Raw genomic sequence first — 13,489 nt, forward strand, 5'->3', positions numbered from 1 at the left:
TTTGCAGGTTGCCGTCAGGGTAATCAAAGACATCAAAAGCGATAATAGCGACAAGATAGAGACTGAAGGTGGTGCAGATAAATCTGCAACACAGTAAAGGGGACACTATTGCCCTGAGTCGTCTTCTGGGAGGACAAGAGGTGGATGTGGCCCTAATTCAAGAACTTTATTTATATAAAAGGTGTGTATTGGGCCTCAGCGGCACTGGATGTAAGCTGGTTTATGCTAGAAATACAAGAAACTCCAGAACATGCATTTATGTAAAAAATGGAATCCCCTTCATGCCGATGGCAGACTTTTATTCTAGGGACTTTGTGATCATCATGATGCAGCAACGTGAGGAAGGTATCATGAGGGAGTTTGTAATGGCCTCGACTTACCTTCTACATTAGGACAGTGCTCCTCCTCAGGAGATGAGGAGACTGACAGAAGCCTGTGCCCAACGGGGCGACCAGCTATTGGTTGGATGTGATGCTAATACCCACAACTTAGTGTGGGGCAGCACTGACACCAGCAGTAGAGGTGAGTACCTTCTAGAATTTCTTCTAGCTAATAACTTAGAGATCCTCAATAGGGGCAAGGAATATAAGAAGGGAAGAGGTAATGACATAAACTTTGGTTGAGGGGTAGTTATGTCAAACAATGGCATGTGGCTTTAGAGCCATCCTCATCAAACCACATCTATATTCACTTCAAGGTTAAAATGGGAATTAGACAGACCATGTCCTATAGGAATCCCAGGAAAATGGACGGGGAGGTATATAGGAGGGACCTTGACTCAAGTCTATCGGCAGTCAGTACTTCAATAGGGAATCCAGTAGAGTTTGTGGAGGTAGCAGAGGCAGTGATCTCTGCCAACATGACCTCATACCATGACAACTGCTCAGTCACCAAGAAGTGCACCAATAGAAATGTATCTTGGCGGAACAACAACCTGGAATCACAGAGGAAACAAGTACAAAGGCTGTTTAACATTGCAAGAAAGAAAGGACAATGGTCAGAATGTCGGGAGGCCCTTGTCAAATACAATCCTGTAATTAACCAAGCAAAGCACGCTTCCTGGGAGGTATTCCATGAGGATGTAGAGGGTACGGCTGTTCAGGCCAGGGATCACAAAATCCTCATTAGGATACTAACTAATCTAGGAGGAAATTTAAGGAAAGAGGATGGAGAGTATACAAGGACAGCACATGAAATGCTGGAACTATTCCTCAAGACTCATTTTCCTCAATGTACTCTGACAGACAACATAGACCGATAAGTATTAGAAAGGAGAACTGGGAATCTGCCAAAGAATGTGTTGACCATAATAAAATCCAATGGGCAGTAGGAACATTCCAATCCTTCAAGTCACCTGGTCCAGTTGGAATTTTTCCAGCGCTCCTGCAACAAGCAGGAGTGAACTTAATAAGATTCTTTTGCAGGTTATTTAGGGTTAGCCTAGCAGCAGGAATCATTCTTAACACCTGGAGGGCAGTGAAGGTTGTCTTCATTCTAAAGCCAGGGAGATCTGATCATACCAAGGCCAAGGATACAAAACCAATTAGTCTGTCCTCCTTTCTTCCCAAAACATTAGAAAAACTGGTCAACGTGCATGTTAGGGAGAGGAGGCTAACTAGGGTCCCTCTACACATAAACCAACATGCATACCAACCAGGAAAGTCGTGTGAAACTGCACTCCACCAGCTTGTTGGGAAGGTGGAGAAAGCACTACACTTTCTGGAAATAGCCCTCTGCATCGTTTTGGACATCAAAGGGGCTTTTAGCAACACAACCTTCGAATCCATGGTTATAGCAGCAGAGGTTCATGGCTTGGAGACCACCATTTGCAGGTGGGTTAGAGCCATGCTTAGTGATAGAAAGGTAGAAGCAACCATGATGCAAGAAAAAATTGTAATCAATACCGCCAGAGACTGTCCACAAAGAGGGTTCCTGTCCTCTCTACAGTGGAACCTTGTGGTGAATGAACTCATTGTAGAATTAAACTCTAGACAGTACTTTTGCCAGGGATATGGAGACGATCTTGTCACAGTAATATTTGGCAAATTTTCAAGTACAGTCAGATCTGTGGCACAAGGAGCATTGAACATTGTACAAAATTGGTGCAGGAAACAGGACCTAAGGGTCAGTCTAAGAAGACTGCTGTAGTACCATTTATGAGGAAGGAGATCCAATGCACATATTGGAATCTCAAGCTTCTCGATTTAACTCTACCAGTGAATAGGATAGTGAAATATCTAGGGGTAACCCTGGATAAGAAAATATCATGGACCTCTCATGTATGGAGCACCTGTCCCAAGGCGAGCTTCTGGTAAAACCTGGGGCTGGATATACACCGTGGTAGCAAGACCTATGATACTTATCAGGCTAAAGTGTCGTGGAAAAAGGTAGAACAGCAGGTAGCTGCTATGGAGCTTGCTAAGGTGCAGAGATTAGCCTGCTTAGCCATTACAGGCAAAATTGGCAGCCCACCCACTGCTGGGATGGGAACCATGCTGGACATGCCCACATTACACCTGTGGGTAAAGGTGGAGGCAGCAGCTGGAACACACAGGTTAAAGACTGGCAAAAACTGGAACTCACTGGGGAATCCAGGATCTCACACTGAAATACTGAGTGAGATAGACATAGGTATGGTTGGGAAAATGCCATCTGACTATATAACAACTCCCAGCTTCAACAAGCCTTTCAATGTAGTAATTGGAACTACAGAGCTCTGAGAGAACAAATTTCGACACTACACTGGGGACATAGTCTGATTCACTAACGGTTCGAAAACAGACCAAGGTGTTCAGGCTGGAGTATACAGAGTTCAGCCAAGGCTGGAGAGTGTAATCTCTTTAGGGAAGATGGCCACTGTGTTTCAAGCAGAAATATCTGCTATCAGGGTGCACGCGGAGGAGAATTTCTGGAGGTGTTACAGAGGTCATAGCATTTTCATTTATTCAGACAGCCAAGCAGCCCTGAAAGCACTGGCAGCCTGTGCAACAAGTTCAAAGATCATGGCAGAATGCCACAAAGTCCTTGTGGACATAGGGGAAAGAAATAGGGTAAACCTATTGTGGGTCCTTGGTCACTCAGGGATTAGTCGTTATTAGAAAGCTGATAGGTTGGCCAGGATAGGGGCGATGACACTATTTATTGGACTGAAACCTGTCCTGACAATCACGAAGGCGATGATCAAAATAAAACTATGAGACTGGACAGGGAGACAGCATGCAGAATATTGGGCTAAGGTCCAAAAGCAAAAGCATGGTAAGATATTGATGCCAAAGCCATGTTCTAAGAGAAGTCTCTCAATCCTGGGCTTGAACAGGGCTGGAACAGGAGAGAAATGAAACTCATGGTTGGACTATTGACAGGCCATGGGAACTTCAAAAAGCACCTACATAAAATGGGGATAATAGAAGAAGATGCCAAATGTAGGATATGTTGGTGTGGGAGAGGAAAAAGCATCACATTTGGTTTTTGAATGCAAGGCATTGGAGATTAAAACACACAGAATATTCGGATTAACCAGACCTGAAGAAATTGTGTCTAGCAAAGCACTGGTAAAGGATCTCCTTGCACTGTGCCGGGGCATTTTTGCTTCCCTGATAAAAATCAGACCAAATCAAATCAAATCAATCCTAAAGTCTATTAAGAGGTTGCAAAATGGTTCCTTACTGGTCAAGATTAATTGGGTAAATCAGGTGGAACTACTCAGGAAGTCATAGAAATTGGGTGATTATGACATCATTGTTGAGTTGCATACCTCAAGTAACTCTAGTAAAAGTGCAGTCACCTGCCATGATATTGTGGTAATCGATGTTGCCAAACTCGGACAAGGAGAGGCATCACAGGGGATAGTGGATGTGGAGCAGAGGACACATAATAATAATGGAGAAATTGAGAAGACTGCCACCTTCATTGTGACCAATTTCTGATGCTGAACATGTAGTGGCAGGTTAGGCCCTATGTACTGAACCCTATGTGCTGCTTCAGATGTCAGTGTTTTGACTATATAACGCTGAGTTGCAGAGGCAAAGCTACCTGTGGGAAGTGCAGAAAGGTAGCTCATGAAGCTGGGACTGACAGTCCATCTCCAACAGTCTGCATTAACTGTTCTGGGAGCCACCCAGCCTGGAGCCAAGATTTTGTAGAGGAATGGAAAATTCAGGAAATAAAAGTGACCAAGCGGATTGCCTATGCAGTAACCAAAAAGCAATATAAGGCGATGAAACCCCTTGTCATTGCCTCTTCTTTTGCTTCCTTGATGCAGAAACCTGTTCCTAAGGTCCACGCTTTGACACGGACGACACCCAGCATATCATTATGCACCACCAGTGCCTGCTCCTGCACCTGAATGTGCCAAAGCAAAGCTAAAGCTATAGAGATCCAGGCAGCTACTATGGAAGATACCAGTAATACTTTTGCAGTGAGCATCCTGAAGGCACATCAGAAGCAAGTGCCTTTCCAAGCCCACTTCCTTCAAAGAAAAGTGGCTCTCACCACCCTCTTTCCACCTTAACCTTGCTGGGAAAGGGAGCAGTGAAAGTATCTCAGTATTCAGATTGAACACTGTCTAGGATGCCATCAGATGTCATTCTGGCACATCTGACTGATGATATTGTGGATTTTGATGCATCATCACCAGACCCAGGCAGCCCCTCCAACCCACCTCACTTTATAAGGGCCTCACCACCCCAGTGCAAGGACAGGGATAAATAAAGACCAAACTGATCAAATGGCTCACATACTTCAATGGAATATAAATGAATACAGGAGTCATCTGGAGGAACTGAGACTCCTTCTACAGGACAGACCGACTTGTCTCTGTCTTCAAGAGACTCTTTTTAAAGAGACTAATACACCTGGACTTGGAGGCTGTAATCTCTATAGAAAAGGCGACCTTACTGGTGACAGGGCAAAAAGTAGGGTTTCAATGTTTGTAAAGAACACTTTTCACTCATCACCTGTGCACTTAACCACAAGACTACAAGTGATTGCTGTTTGGATAGTGGCTGATATTGTCGTCATGGTGTGCTCTGTGTACCTATTGCGTCATGAGCGCCTTGGCAGTAGGATTCTCACTCATCTTCTTGATGAACTACCCAGTCTCTTCTTCTCTTTAGGGGACTTCAATTCACACGGTCCACTATGGGGGTTCTAAAACCAGTTGCCCCAAGTGCTGGATACTTGAGGACTTGATACACAATACTGAAGTTATACTAACAAATGTGGGTCAAGCTACACGTTTTAACACTGATGCCAATTCATCTGCAGCCATAGACCTCTCCTTTTGCTTTCTGCCCTTGCAGACACTGCTCAATGGGGAGTGGACAATGACCTTCATGGTAGCAACCACTACTCTATCTGGATCCATCTGCTTGATCAAACAAATCCCGAAAGGAAGCCACTGAGATGGTTGTTCCAAAAGGCTAACTGGATGCTTTACAGGCAGTTAGTTGTTTTCAAGCAGTGTGACAGCCTCCAGAACTGGGTGGATCACATTGCAGCTGTGATTCACAATGCTGCTGATGCATCCATCCCAAAGTCAATGGGAACACCTAGTGGGCGACAAGTCCGGTGGTGGAATGATGAGTGTTGTTCTGCAATCAGACACAGGAGAGTGGCTATGTGCTGATTCAATCGATGTCCTACAGATGAGAATCTTGCAAACTTTTGAATGGTGCATGCAAATAATTTGGGAGGGTAAGTGGAGGTCTTGGAAAGAGTTCCTGAACTCCATCAACAGGTCCACATCCACCAGCAAAGTATAGGAAGCCTTCAGGAGGATCTCAGGGCGCAACACTAGACCATCAATAGCAGCTGTATGAATACAGGGGTCTCTCGTAACATTGCCAAGAGGCATAACTCAAACAATAGCTCAATCATACGAGTCCCTTATGGCTGATTGTAGCCAAGATCCTACTTTCCAGTGATATCAGAAGACACAGGAGAAGGTTGATTTTGATTTCCGTTCCACCAACATGGGAGAATACAACCAGCCTTTCTCTCTGTGGGAGCTGGATTCTGCATTGTCAATAGCTGTTGATACGACCCCTGGAAGTGACCTGATAACGTACATCATATTGCAACAGTTGGGTCCACAGTTTAAGGTGTTCCTCCTTCAGATCTTCAATGAAATTTGAATTTAATGAAATCTGGATGATGGATGACTTTTCCAGCTCGTGGAAAGAATCTATTTTAATCCCAAATTTAAAACCAGGGAAGGATCAGACAGACCCCAATAGTTATTGTAGTATTAACCTGACAAGCTGTGTAGGAAAGACACTGGAGCATATGGCCAATTGACGGCTAGTGTGGGTCGTTAAAACCAGGACCCTACCCAGTCACTCCTAGCATGGGTTCAGGAGGTATCACTCCACAGTCGATAACCTGACACTGCTCAAAGCAGCAATTCAACAAGCTTTCCTTCATAAGCAACACCTTATTGGTGTTTTCTTTGATATGGAAAAGGCCTATGAGACTATCTGAAGGCATAATATTTTGTCACAGCTCTATCAGTGGGGATTCCGTTGACATCTACCCACATTCATTCGGTCCTTTTTCTGGGACAGATATTTTAGATACAAGGTTGGGAAGGTCTTGTCTGACTGTTTTAAGCTGGAGAATGGTGTCCCTCACGGGAGTGTTTTAAGTGTCACGGCACCTGTCATTGCAATAAATAGTATTACATCAACAGTGCAATGGCCTGTACTATGTTCCTTGTTTCTGGATGACTTCTCCATCTTCTGTACATCCTCCAGCCTTCAATGACTACATGGAAATTGAAACTGACAATCAGACGGTTGGAGGAATGATCTTGCACCACAGGTTTTAAATTCTCTTTGGAGAAAACTGTTCATGTTGATTTTAATCATTCCTCCTCTCTTTGTAAATTACCTATTTTAAAACTGGGGACACCATTTCACTTATAAGGAAAAGGTGAATTATCTGGGCCTTACTTTTGATAAGAAATGAACATGGCTGCCGTACTTTAAAGAACTTAAACATCTTTAAATGTGTCTAGTCATAAGTCTTGGGGAGCCAACAGGACACTTATGCTCCAACTTTATAACGCCATTTTTGGGACCCTGGTTTGAATACGGATCCCAGATTTATGTTTAAGCAAGGCCTTCATACCTCAAAATGCTGGATGCAGTTCACCACAAGGGTATTGAACATCAGCAGGGGCCTATCACAAGAGTCCTGTCGTTTACTTGTGTGTGGAGGCTGGTGAGCCTGGAGGCTATTCAACATCATCATCTCATGGTACACCAAGCATATAGGGCTTTGTCCATTCCTACATCGCCAGCATCCAGCTATGTTGCACAGCCACCACTGGAATGGCTGTCAGTCATCGGCCACAGGCAACAATTCCATTTGGAATCCATGCAAGGAGTTATTATTACAGGTGGGCGAATGGGGGGGGGGGGGGGGGGGTTGTTAAGGTCCAAAGCCAGGGGTGGAGTAGGGCATCACCCTGGCTACTACTGAGGTCCAAATTGCTTTTAGAACTGGCTGCTTACAGGAACAATTGCTTCCCAGACAGTATTTTTACAATTAAATTTAATGAGATTTTACATTACCACCCAGATTTTATTACTGTTTACACAGATGATTCTAAGCAGAGAGATTTTCTTGGTTGTTCTGTCATGTTCCCCTACATTGTCCTCAAGGTAGAGCTCACAGAGCAGTTTCCAATTTATTACATGGAATTGTTTGCAATCCCGAGGACGATAGAATATATGAGATGCCATCATGACAAGAAATTCCTCATCTTCTGAGATTCTAAAAGTTAGACAGATGTACCCAAAAGATTGAATAATGCAACAAGTGCAGGATACTCTTCTTCTCTTGCAAAAGCAAGACAAGGGAAATCATTTTCTACTGGGGTTCCAGGGCACATAGGGTTTTGGGGAAACAAACTCGCTGATGTGGCTGCCAAGAAGGCTTGCTCTCTTCCTCCTCTTGTCCGTTGTTGAGTTCCCCACCAGGTTTTCATTTCATTTGTGACCAGGAAAGCCATGTGTTGGTGGGAGGCTCAGTGGCTGGAAGTGAGGAATAATAAACTACCTTCCATAAAATCTTCAATGCAAGCATAGTTTACCTCCTTATGCCCATGACAGTCTGAAGAAGTAATCCTTACATGGCTTAGAGTGGGACATTGCCCATTGACACATGGCTTCCTCTTATGTTAGGAGGAGCCCCCAGTGTGTCAGAGATGCAGGACACAGCAGTCAATGCAACATACTTCAGCTGAATGTGTTTTATATGATGACCTGCGATTTAACTGGGGCTCCCACAGGATCTGAACTCTATTTTAACTGGTAATGAGGTGAGTGTTATTCGTGCTTTAAGATTTTTTGTGGTGTCCGGAATTCTTCCAAAATATTGTGTGTGAGATTTTAATGTATCACAATGAGGCTAGGTCACTCATTATTTATCAGTGACATCCATCTGCAGTTATTTGTTCCTTCCTTAATCATGTTTTGACAGTTATTTTATCCTGGGTTTCATCTAGCAATTGTGCTGTGTCTTGTAGGGATTTTAGTATGGGCTTTTCTGAAGCTCCCCTTATTGAGTTTGCATTGCGATTCTTGTGGGGGGATGAAACTTGCTTTTCCAATTTATTGGCCCTTTTTCATAGATTTTCACCACACTCATCATATCGTTGATGCAATGGCACTAATGACCTTGCTGTTTACTACCTTCAGGCATTAATAATAATAATAATAATAATAATAATAATAAATCCCGTGGAGGCCCAGGAAAAGAATAGGCCTCCGGTATGTTCTGCCAGTCGTAAAAGGCGACGAAAAGAACAAACCACTAATAGGGCTAACCCCCCTTTTAGTGTGATTACTCGGTTCAGGACAGAACTAAAGAAGCCTCGGACAAGCGCCGTCATGGTCGGGGACGACGCTTGAACCCTATGCCCGCCCACAATGGTAACGACACTGCTAGCCAACTGGAAAATGATTTAAATCCAAATAGAGGTGTTTTGCAGGATATGCTTCCTGCAACCACCCTAGAAGGAAAACAAAGACAGAGGATGAGATGGTCAGATGAAGTTAATCGACACCTCATGTTCTGTTATTACCAAGCAACAAACCTAGGTACCAACACAACTGGATACAGATCACAAGTATACACAACATTTATTACCAGATACCCAGAATTAAAATTTTTAACAGAACAACGACTAGCTGATCAGATCCGTGTAATAATAAAAAATAACAGGATACCCCAGTCAGAATTAGAAAACATCAAACAACAAGTACAACAAATACTGGAACAAAATAATGTGCAATCAGAAGAAGAAGAAAATACAGTAATGGACTCAAACATCCCAGAGCAAACAAACAAAGACCAACACGCATCAATTAAACAATCAGAGGAAAACGAAATCTTAAGACAGCCACCAGAACAAGCACAAATAGAACATGAAGAGACACACATGTTAGATATAGAAGAGAAATTTCAGCTGACATATATAGAATACAAAGACACAAATACAGACATTAGACCATTCTTGCATAGACCGCCAAATAACCCACAAGTCGAAACAACAATAAAAACTATCAACACAATCATACACAACAAAATAAATGAAAATACAACTATGGGAGAGTTACAACTACTGGTTTATATAGGAGCACTCACTACACTAAATATACACACTAAGCAGAGATCAGAACAAACCAACACAGAGAAGAAACCCACAAAACCAGCATGGCAACACAGGCTACAGATCAGAATAGAAAAACTGAGAAAAGACATCGGACAGCTAACACAATTTATAAGAAATGAAATATCAGACAAAAAATGAAAAAGGTTAGGTAAAATCTCACCACAAGAAGTGATAGAGCAATTAGATGAAAAGAAGCAGAAATTACAAGCATTGGCCAAACGACTTAGAAGATACAAAAAAAGTGAAAATAGAAGGAAACAAAACCAAACATTCAACACAAACCAAAAGAGATTTTACCAAACAATAGATAACACACACATTAAAATAGACAATCCACCAAACATAACAGACATGGAACACTTCTGGAGCAACATATGGTCAAACCCGGTGGATACAAGCAGAAACAGACACATACAAGATGATACCACAAATGCCTGAAGTGATAATTTTGCAACATGAAGTCACCCAAGCAATTAATTCTACTCACAATTGGAAAGCCCCTGGAAAAGATAAAATAGCAAATTTCTGGCTAAAGAAATTCACCTCAGCACATTCACATCTAACTAAATTATTTAACAGTTACATTGCAGACCCATACACATTCCCTGATACACTTGCACATGGAATAACCTATCTGAAACCTAAAGATCAAGCAGACACAGCAAACCCAGCTAAATATCGCCCCATAACATGCCTACCAACAATCTACAAAATATTAACTTCAGTCATTACACAGAAATTAATGACACATACAACACAGAACAAAATTATAAATGAAGAACAAAAAGGCTGCTGCAAAGGAGTACGAGGATGTAAAGAGCAACTGATAATAGATACAGAGGTGACATATCAAGCTAAAACTAAACAAAGGTCGCTACACTACGCATACATTGATTACCAAAAAGCCTTTGATAGTGTACACCACTCATGGTTACTACAGATATTGGAAATATACAAAGTAGATCCTAAATTGATACAGTTTCTAAACATAGTAATGAAAAACTGGAAAACCACACTTAATATTCAAACAAATTCAGATAACATCACATCACAGCCAATACAGATTAAGCGTGGAATATACCAAGGAGACTCATTAAGTCCTTTCTGGTTCTGTCTTGCTCTGAACCCACTGTCCAACATGCTAAATAATACAAATTATGGATATAATATTACTGGAACATACCCACACAAAATCACACATTTGCTATACATGGATGATCTAAAACTACTGGCAGCAACCAATCGACAACTCAACCAATTACTAAAGATAACAGAAGTATTCAGCAATGATATAAATATGGCTTTTGGAACAGACAAATGTAAGAAAAATAGCATAGTCAAGGGAAAACACACTAAACAAGAAGATTACATATTGAATAACCACAGTGACTCCATAGAAGCGATGGAAAAAACAGATGCCTATAAATATCTAGGATACAGACAAAATATAGGAATAGATAATACAAATATTAAAGAAGAACTAAAAGAAAAATATAGACAAAGGCTAATAAAAATACTGAAAACAGAATTGACAGCAAGAAACAAGACAAAAGCTATAAATACTTATGCTATACCAATATTGACCTACTCATTTGGAGTAGTGAAATGGAGTAACACAGACCTAGAAGCACTCAATACACTTACACGTTCACAATGCCACAAATATAGACTACATCACATACATTCAGCAACAGAAAGATTCACATTAAGCAGAAAGGAAGGAGGAAGGGGATTCATCGACATAAAAAACCTACATTATGGACAGGTAGACAATTTAAGAAAATTCTTTATAGAACGAGCAGAAACTAGCAAAATACACAAAGCAATCACTCATATAAATACATCGGCTACACCACTGCAATTTCATAACCACCTTTACAACCCTTTAGATCACATAACGTCAACAGATACGAAGAAAGTAAATTGGAAAAAGAAAACACTACATGGCAAGCACCCGTATCATCTAACACAGCCACACATCGATCAAGACGCATCCAACACATGGCTAAGAAAAGGCAATATATACAGTGAGATGGAAGGATTCATGATTGCAATACAGGATCAAACAATAAACTCCAGATATTACAGCAAGCATATTATTGAAGATCCCAATACCACAACAGATAAATGCAGACTTTGCAAACAACAAATAGAAACAGTAGATCACATCACAAGCAGATGTACAATACTAGCTAATACAGAATATCCCAGAAGACATGACAATGTAGCAAAAATAATACATCAACAGCTTGCCTTACAACATAAACTTATAAAACAACACGTTCCCACATACAAGTATGCATCACAAAATGTACTGGAGAATGATGAATACAAATTATACTGGAACAGAACCATTACAACAGATAAAACAACACCACATAACAAACCTGACATCATACTCACCAATAAAAAGAAGAAATTAACACAACTAATCGAAATATCCATACCCAATACAACAAATATACAAAAGAAAACAGGAGAAAAAATTGAAAAATACATCCAACTGGCTGAGGAAGTCAAGGACATGTGGCATCAGAAAAAAGTTGACATTATACCAATTATACTATCAACTACAGGAGTCATACCACACAATATCCACCAGTACATAAACGCAATACAGCTACATCCAAACTTATATATACAATTACAGAAATCCGTAATTATTGATACATGTTCAATTACCCGAAAGTTCCTAAATGCAATATAACATATACCGTACAGTTAAAAGGAAGTGATGCTTGATCAAGGTCCGCATCACATCCCATTTTTAACCAGACTTAACGTCTGAGAAAGTAAAGAATTAATAATAATAATAATCGGTAGGATTCTTTTGGGATTGGTTTTAATCTGAGACCCATGTGACTAAGGAAGAAGGGACTGATAACCTTGCAGTTTAATCCACAAACCAACCAACCAACTAATACTTACATGAACACCTTATTCTTACCCTTTTTTCCACACCTTAATCTTTACCAATGCCACCTAATCATGCCATCTCCTATGACTTCCTCATCCACACCTATATTATTGCCACTGACCTCAACATCCATGATAGATCCCCTGCAGAACGCCAACAGTGATGTCAGTTTACCAGCTCCCTGCAAGGTGACATTGTTCCCATCCCACACCACACCCATCCTGAAAGCAGCAGCACACCAGATGTCACCCTAACATCTCAAAACCTCCTTGGATGCCTCACTGCAGAAGCCCTTCATCCAATTGGACCTGCATTCTTCACCTCTCCTACACACAACCTCGTCTCCATGCACACTACCCCAGTCTCTTCCTCAGAGTTATCCAAGACTACTCCTGTGCCAACAATAAGTCCTACTGGGACTCCATAGAAACCCAGATTGGAAGCTACCTCCTGACCTTCCTGACAATATCCTTCATGCCACATCCTCCCTGCAGCAAATTTTCAGACACTATATCCACGAACATTCCTACCAAGGACATATATCCTCATATATCCTCACCATCCCATCCTCCCCCCACAAGCCCCACTCCTCCTTCAAGAATCCTGATGCATGTGTCGCTTCTTCCTGTGAACTCATGACCAGGATATACTCACATGCAAATATGGAACACACATCAGAAATTTATTAAATGCAAAGAAACACCTGGACCAGCCAGACATGCACCGGACTCAACACTGGGTCATTCCATGTCAAGTCATCCAGGCCATGACACCCATTATTTAGTTGTGAACTGAGACTTTGTGTACTGCTATTTTATCTAATATTATTAACTTCTGCCAATTTTTATTGCTTTACATACATTCTGTCGGAAGCAGTTGCTGAAAGTTTGATG

The sequence above is a fragment of the Schistocerca serialis genome, chromosome 3 (genome assembly GCF_023864345.2).
Source record: "Schistocerca serialis cubense isolate TAMUIC-IGC-003099 chromosome 3, iqSchSeri2.2, whole genome shotgun sequence".
Taxonomy (NCBI): Eukaryota; Metazoa; Arthropoda; class Insecta; order Orthoptera; family Acrididae; genus Schistocerca; species Schistocerca serialis.